General features: G+C 36.8%; 1 pseudogene; it reads right to left on the bottom strand.

The window, feature by feature from the left end:
- Positions 1–879: 879 nt before the first annotated feature.
- LOC114626021 lies at positions 880–1,756 on the bottom strand (annotated as a pseudogene).
- Between the last annotated feature and the right edge of the window lie 6,326 nt (positions 1,757–8,082).

Raw genomic sequence — 8,082 nt, 5'->3', positions numbered from 1 at the left:
CAAGATGGCAAGAGTAAAATTTAGAGTTCAAATTCTTTGGTCTTTAAATGCAACATTTCAAGACCATCTGATTTGCGACATTAAAGACTTAAACTGAAGTTTCTGAGAAGTTAAACAGGCAAGGAACTATCTAACGCCCAATTTCACTATTCCTGCTAAGAATGAGTTTATATTAAGATTTGAAGCCCCACTGAGATGTTGAGCTTAAATCATTAATACAATTTATTATCCCCATAAACCTATATCAAAACTTGTTGACCAAAGCTACATACACACATATCTAGGATTTTTATAATGATAAATTAAGAAGTTATGAGCTTATGATTCTTTTTTTTTTTACAATCGAACTGTTTTATCAAACATATGAACATTTACATTACAAACCTTGCAGTGACATTTCTTCCTCTCTGCCCCATGAGGCCTCCACGTCAGAACCTCATGTTCACTTAAACCTACTTTCAGCTGCAGGCAAGACAAGAGGAAGGAAAGTGCAATTTTGAAAGTAACACCACAGACCCAGAGTATGACACAAATTGGCAGAAGGTTTTAGGTTCTTCTTTGGCCCTTGGCCCTCGTGTTGTTCATTCTTATCAGGAAGCCTTTCAAGAACAGAAGCTCCCAAGCACGCTGCAGTGCTGCTCTGCTCTCTTGGTGGTGTTCCTCTTTCAACTCCGATCATCCATCCTGGAGTCCTGACTAGCTTATCGGAATTTCTTTCAAGAATTCTCCCCCAGGTTTACTTCCTTCTCAACTGTCTATCTCCTTTTGAACCCCTAAACAACAAGCAACAAAACAGAGAGCAATAAGTTCCAAAAGGACTTCAGCTGAGACCTTCTACAAGAAACTTCTGTCCTAGAAGCCTCTGGCCAAAACCTTCAGAGTTGGGGACAACAGATGAAAACAGGTCCAGCTGGAAATATTTCAGGTACCCAAGGCAGTCCAGTTACTCCGCATCTGTAGATTTAAAGTGATCGTCATCCACAGTAGAATAAATGTGGCCCTCATTGCACAGAAAATCCACTGGTTACTTGACTGAGGCTACAGGCATATGCTGGAGCTGGCTCCTGAGATCCTGAAAGTTCAATCCTTCAGGTCTTGGGCAAGCCTTGATCAAATTCAGCACCTGGTTTTGGACCACAGTGAGGCCATTTGCTGGCATGAAGTTATTCACACTGAAGTTTACCGGTTCACCCATTCCTGGGTTGCTAATAGACGGTCTCCCTGCAGGGGCCTAGTTGTTGGCTTTGCTGAGCATCATGTGTGAATTGACCACTTCCAGAATGTGTGCGGTGAACTCCTTCATGTCTTCCAGAGGAATGATTTTAAAGGCCATTAAGCTCTTTTTGTTCTGAAAAGACCTGAGGTGGCCAGCAACTTTCACGTATGTTTCTGGAGGAACCACAGTGTTCTCACCACTGGCATCATACGTGTCAACCCACTGGCGAACATCCATGGGTGCAGCCGTCATATCATCTACTTTGTACACAATGTTGGTCGGGAGCCATCTCGGCATGTCTGATTATCCCCACAATAGTGACCTGTGAAATCTCAACATCTCCAATTTTGAACACTTCATCAGTCAGAATAGCAGAAAGCAGCTGAGATATGGTACAGGGCACAATGTGCTGGGCTCGGACTCTTTATTTCTTCTCTGCCTGCGACGGTGTGGGCGACTGAAGCCACCGGGGGACTGAGTGTAGCCGCCCGCTCCGCCATAGGTGGAGCTGCTGAAGCTTTCGAATCTGCTATTCCACATCCTGGTCGCAGTTTTCCCGAGAAAGAGACCCAAGAAACTCGGACACGCAAAACAAGAAGACTTCAGAAGTGTTTGCCGCGCCGACGTGGCGGCGTTGTAGCTACTTTGCACTGGCGCCACAAAACCGAGCTTATGATTCTTAATCTTAACCGTCAGGTTGCTTGAGTTAAGAAGTGCCTAGGAGATCACAGGGTATACTAGTGGGTATGTTTCTAGAAAGGGTTAACTAAGCTGGAATGAACACCTTAAAGTCTAGTAGGGTTATCCTGAAGGTCAGGACCTGGATGGGGTCAAGGACAGAAAACAAACATGTGCAGGAGAATTATTTTTCTGTTTTTTACTACTATTGTTTGAAGCAACCAAAGCAGACATTAATGGAAGAAAACTGAGTGTCCTGTAACACCCCTTTTGTGTGTGGTTAGGTATTGTCCTGACCTGAGAGTCAGGGAGCTAGAAGTGAGGTAACCAAGGAAACTTAAACTGTATCTTGGCATCTGTGTCTCCTAATGACCTGAATGTCTCCTTGTGGCTTCAAGCCATAGGTGGGTCTTTCCTCCATATCAGAAAGTGAAGTACCAGAGTGCTTTTCCAGTAACCACCCATGCCCACTGGTAAACAGTCTCATAAGCAGAAAAACGGACCTGCAGGGGCCGTCTTGACCCTGGAATCTGCTCAATAGAAATGGAAGTCACACTTAAGGAAGAAATTTAACAATAGCATCAAAAAAGAGGGGGCATTGAAAGAGTTTTTAAAAATCCAGAACCCAGTGGGCTGCCCCACCCTCACAGTGAGGATAGTCCAGTCTGATCTTTCTGTGATTTTTTTACTGTCAAAACTTCTGCTTAAATATTTATGCATCTCAGCTGAAAGCCTCTTTTCAAGAGCATGAGCACATGGTATGATATGAGCTACTCTGCTCTGCCACGCCCTCCCCAGCACACTGGAGAGAGAGAGAGAGAGAGAGAGAGAGAGAGAGAGAGAGAGAGAGAGAAACAAATTAGTAACATTTAGTCAGTATACTATTATAATCCTTTTTTGAGAGTTCTAGAAGCAATAGTATAACAATAAGTACAAATACAAGGAGGACCCATAGGACTGAGTTGTCAGTATGAGAGTGGAGACACTCCACACACAGAAGCAGGACTTAAACTGACTTATTATTATAGTCTCCATCCGTTGTAGATCATACCAGGAGGCTGCTGCACTAATGTTCCCAGAAGCGGGAATTGCTGTAGGTTAACATGTTTCTACGAAGTTAATAATAACAACACTGCAGTTGTTTCACTGATGCTGTGACTAGAGCAGTAAAATCTAAAATCAGACATCCATTGGTCTTACAACATCAGTTAGCATTTGTTATTTCCAGTCAGTGCAAATGTTGTATATCTTCTATAAGTTGCTAGGTGTCAGCTTTATTGTCTCTATAGTAGCAATGAGCTTCTTGTTATCATGTGACTTTTGAGCAGTGTAGAATGTCACAGGTAGAGAAATGGTTTACCTACAACAGTCCAATCGCATCCTTAATGATGAAAGAGTCACTGGGGGTTTTGAGTTCAGAAAGTCAGTTCCTAACACAATGCAATCATTTTAGGAATCAATTTAAAAACATCTTTCACTTGGAACTTACCTAGCTTAAGGGGTAGCATTGGCCTTCAGGTCATTCTGCTCCTTCAGAATAAAGTGACTGACTGTGTTGATCACCTGTCTGGTGCCATGGTGTGCTACTCTATATGGCTGCACAGTAGATTAGACCAACATGGCGATGGCATGTCTTGGAAAGTAGGTTTTAAGACATGGCACTAGAGAGAACAGGCTTATCCATAAAAGGCAATGACTATGTGCTCTGGACTCAGGATCAGTGGTGGCAAGTCTTGTCTACTTAGAACTCAGTCTTGTAAAGTGGAGTGTTGTGTTTCTTTTTCTTCTTCAAAGATTAATTTAGTGAAAAGGGAATGAGTTTTTATTGTAATTACTTTCTTCTAATCAGGGAGTTAAAAAATTATTATTAGAAACTCTGTCAGAATTTGTTTTATGGTTTATGTACATATTCACAGTTATGTAATATCAGCATTCCCCAAATTGTGTGTTCATTTACATATGTTAATAGATCTTTGCATTTTGTTCCATGGAATTAAAGAAGAATTCTTAGTCTTTCTCAGAGCTCTAGGTTTTTACCTGGCATATCAGTTCATTATTTGCTGAAGTAAGTCTTGATTCAATGGTAGGATGAGCACTTTGATTTATGTTTGAGTTCAAAATAGTTCTTAAATTTAATATGTACTTTATGTTAAAGGTGCTTACTGTAGAGGCACACAGTAAGTAAAAGGGAAATTTGTGTCAGTTGCTTTCTAAAAAAATTGTTTTTATTTTGTAACAAGCCTTTAAGTTTCTACTAATTTCTTTGTACTCATATTTAATGGACATGTGGAGGTCCTGCTACATTTTTTTGTGGATATGATAGCCTAGGCTTACTTTGAAATGGCTTGAAAGCTCTTCAGTGGTCTTTGGGATGAAAAGATGTTACTTTTATAACAAAAAGGATATTATTCCTATGTAACAATGACAACAGTAGTTTTAATGCTTGGTATAATAAATGCCTATAAAACATTTCACAAATATATTTTTGTATAACTAAAGATATTGTAAATAATGCATTTGCAGTACTGATTTTTCTTAAGATAAAGCAATATATATGTAACTATATAAATAAGTCTAAAAAGCTACTGCAGAGATCTAAGTCCTTTTGTAGATGGTATACATTTTATTACAATATAATTTTAATTAATGGAATATGTTGTAGATTTATTTTTGCATTGTTAAAATATTTTAAGGATTTTTAAAGGCTTAATATTTCAGACACATAAATTAAAGAAACTAAAACTATGCTAAAGAATGCTAAAAAAAAGAATTTTGACAGAGAATTTTAAGCCACCATTCTAAGCTCCATGAGGAATCCCATTGCCTAAGCTTCTATTCCAAATACTTCCTTAAATGTTCAAGCCAGAGGAATAAGTTACCCAGCTAGTAGAAAGTAGCCTTTGGTCTACTTCTTTTACTACCTAGGACATAATGTACTACAAGCCAAACTCAATAATTTGGTCTGTTTTATTTTATTTCTGCCTGCAAACAGTGAGATAGAGACAGTGGATGAATGTCTTTACTATACAGAAGTCAAAACTTCCTCCAGGTGGGTGTTTTGTAGGAAAGAGCGGGAAAGGACTGTAGCGTCATCTAAGTCTTATTCTGAGACACAGTGTTTGAAGTTGGTCAAAGCAAGTATGCCTTTCAAAATGAGAACAAAAGAAACAAACATGGAAAATTTGGACTCACCAAAATATACGTAAAGAAGCCAGAGTTATATAATCAGAAAAAAATGACCTCTGGGGGTAGGGGGCATGAAAAAGCTGACAAGATGACTCTTCTGGTCAAGGTACTTGCCACAAACCTTGAAAACAGATGTCCAATCCCTGTAACCAGAAATATGGAAAACTACACCCCACAAATTATTCTCTGACTTCTACCTATACACTGCATCATTCACACGTATACACATGAGCACATATACTAACATAAAATTTTTACAAAGTACTTTAAAGACATTCTGGAAGTTCACAGAAAGTCAAGAAGACATAAGCAATGAACATGTTAAACATGAGATAAATCAAAATAAATTATCTCTAAAAATATTACAGCATCTTTAATATGTGTAATTAAAATACATGACAATACAGGTGTTGAGCAGAAGGTGATGAACGGAGTTGACAGTGTGTCAAAGTCCTGCTTTATGACAAATTGGTCAGAGTAATCACATCATTAGAGTCAATCAACCAAGCTATATTTCACACTTGCCAGATTAACCAATAAAGTATTTGGGGAAGAGGCAAAAAGAATTCTAGTGTATTACAGAGGACAATTAATTAATTTTAAATAGCTAAAATATCAAAGGAAAAGAGGGAAAAAAGGAAACATTTTCACAGGGTCCAAGCAAAGACAAGATAGGAACAATAAACGTATCCTAAATGATATTACTCTTTCAAAATATGAAGGATTATTATAGACTGGCTGGAATTTCAGACCTCATTACATGTCACTTATTAGATAGTTTCCTTAAATGTTCAGTTGACAAAAAAATGAAATTAAAAGAATAGAAGAGAACAGGTATTATTTGATCCCAGAGAGCTTCTGTGATAACAGAAACATCAAAAAATTCATTTGTGGCAATAAATATAGAGAGGTGTTGATGTGTGTTTGTTTGCTTGTTTGTTTTATGATAACAAGGAATTACCAGCATTGTGGTTTGAATAAGAAATGCCTCCTTTGGTCTTGGGTATTTGAATATTTGCCCCTAGTTGATGGGACTTTGAGAATATATTGCCTTACCTGCTTCCGTTTTTTCCATTCTCTTCTTTGTGCTTGCTGAAAATATGTGAACTCTCAGTTTCCTGCTTCTGTTTCTATGGCTACCATTTGCTGCCATGACTGTCAAAATGTATTCTTACCCCTCTGTACTTCTAATATAAAATAATTTTTTTCTTATATAAGCTGACTTTCTTGTAGTATTTTAACAGAAAAGAAGTTCATACAAACAGGGACATGAAATAATTCTAAGTCTGCATGCATCAAAGTGTAGAGCTGTGGCTTGGAGCATGACTCCATAGTTAAGAGAGAATACTGCTTTTGCAGGGAACTCAGGTTTGATACCCAGCACCCATAATATGATGCATACATACATGAAGACAAAATACTCATAAACATAATAGATAAACAGAGCAAATGTTCTAAAACATACAGCTAAAGAGATGATTTTGTGGGTAAAAGCTTTTGCCCTGCAAGAATGGTAGACGGGCTCAGCTCCTCAGAACCCATGTAAATCCAGATACTGTAGCGCATTTGTAATCCCAGAAATCCTACAGTAAGATGGGAGGGTGGATATAGGAAAATCCTCAGGAGTGTGTAGGGCAGCTATCCAGGCATGCACAGTAAAGAAAATCAAGAAATCCTGTCACAAACAAGGTGTTATGTGAGAAGAAACCACAATGGATTTGATATGGGAACAACATGAAATCACTAGTGATCTGAGAAAAAGACAAAGTAGAAAATTCTTTCACTAATACAGTGGACTTTTTTATTAAAGCATTGTCTCAAAAAGAGAAATCCCAACCCATATATGAAATATCTATAAATTTTATATATATATAATATATATATAAAATTGTAGGTGAAAAACTAAAATATTAGCATTGACATACAATAGCATTGAGAATGCATAAGACTTTACAACTATTATTATCATTTATTTCTGTATATAAAACTGTTACTACTTCAAAAGAAAGAAAAAATGTGGTTTACACATTTTTTTACAGAAAAAATGATGATTAAAAAATAATGATAATGTCACAGGCTGTACATAAAACTTCATACCTATTTGTGATTTAAGCATATTAACAAATGAATAACAGAAAGAAACTTCCTAAATCTGACAAAAGAAAACTAGTGATATAAATGTAGTGCTGAGCTATTAAGTACTCTATAGAAAGGGAAAAATGTGTGTTTCCTAATTTGTAGTCAGCACTGATCTTGAATTCCAAATCTGATGATTGGGAAGAAAAAAAGCAAAATTGACATTCTTCACATATTACAATTCTCAGAAAAATTCAAAAAGAATTTCAAATGACTAAAATTAGTTATTGGGTTTTTAATAAGGCTGTTAGACCTATATAGCTTCTACATAATAGCAGCAATAAAACTGAACACTTAAAAGCACTAGTATGAATAGTATCAAAAAAATCAAATACAGAGAGTAGATTCACTATAAGGCTCAGTAAATATCTAACTTATTATTAAGAAAAATCATGAATACCTAAATACAAAATGTATACTGCCTATAGGTTAGAAAGTCCAGTATTAGAAAAATGTCAATTATCTTCACACTTACTTTACTTATACATCTAAAACTTTATCAGAATATTTAACTTTAGATAAATTTTCCAACATAATATATCTACATTAATGAGCCTATTAGAATTGTACTGCAAATGTTGAAAGAGGGGAAAAAAGCAACGGGTTTTATACAAATATTAAGACTCACAGTAGTAACAATGTAAACAGTATGTTTTTCCTAGGATTAAAGAGAATGGGTTAAAGCGAAGCAATGAGAATCAAACTCAGGTACAAGAAGTATGTCAATGAAGAAACAGTTCCATTCACACAAAGTGCTCTAATATACAGCTAAGGTGATGCTATGGTGAATTAGAAAAAAACATGCTTTTTCACATAAGTGGATCTATAATTTGTGTTCTATAATTTTGAGGGAATCAGCTGTGATC

Source organism: Grammomys surdaster, unplaced genomic scaffold, assembly GCF_004785775.1.
Source record: "Grammomys surdaster isolate TR1022 unplaced genomic scaffold, NIH_TR_1.0 225, whole genome shotgun sequence".
Taxonomy (NCBI): domain Eukaryota; kingdom Metazoa; phylum Chordata; class Mammalia; order Rodentia; family Muridae; genus Grammomys; species Grammomys surdaster.
Note: the sequence above shows the minus strand (reverse complement) of the source record. Positions and strands in the feature narration are given on the sequence as shown.